The sequence below is a fragment of the Papaver somniferum genome, chromosome 10 (assembly GCF_003573695.1).
Source record: "Papaver somniferum cultivar HN1 chromosome 10, ASM357369v1, whole genome shotgun sequence".
Classification (NCBI taxonomy): Eukaryota; Viridiplantae; Streptophyta; class Magnoliopsida; order Ranunculales; family Papaveraceae; genus Papaver; species Papaver somniferum.
In genome coordinates this window covers 142,735,440-142,736,105 of record NC_039367.1, presented here as the reverse complement: position 1 = coordinate 142,736,105, position 666 = coordinate 142,735,440, and positions in this window count along the sequence as shown.

The following is a 666-nucleotide window of genomic DNA, read 5'->3' as shown; positions in this document are numbered from 1 at the left end:
AGGTGTCAAATATATCAGATTGGATGAAACTGCAACCTATCATTTAACTCAGGTTGCAAGTTTACCATATACAAACCCGATGTTCTCGTCGGGGCGAGGTTCTAGGTGTAAAACATATCAGATTGGATAAAACTACAACCTATCACTTAACTCAGGTTTCAAAATTACCATATACATCTACCCGATGTTCTGGTCCGCGTGAGGTTCGAGGTGTAAAACATATCAGATTGGATAAAACTGCAACCTATCACTTAACTCAGGTTGCTAGATTACCATATACGGACCTGATGTTCTGGTCCGCGCAAGGTTTGAGTTGTCAAATATATCAGATTGGATGGAACTGCAACCTATCACTTAACTAAGGTTTCAGGATTACCATATATAGACCGGATGTTTTGGTTCGGGCGAGGTTCGATGTGTCAAATATATCAGATTGGATGAAACTGCAACCTATCACTTAACTCAGGTTGCAAGATTACATATACAGGCCCAATGTTCTGGTCCGCGCGAGGTTCTAGGTGTCAAATATATCAGATTGGATGAAACTGCAACCTATCACTTAACTCAGGTTGAAAGGTTACCATATACAGACCTGATGTTCTGGTCCGCGCAAGGTTCGAGGTGTCAAATATATCAGATTGGATGAAACTGCAACCTATCACTTAA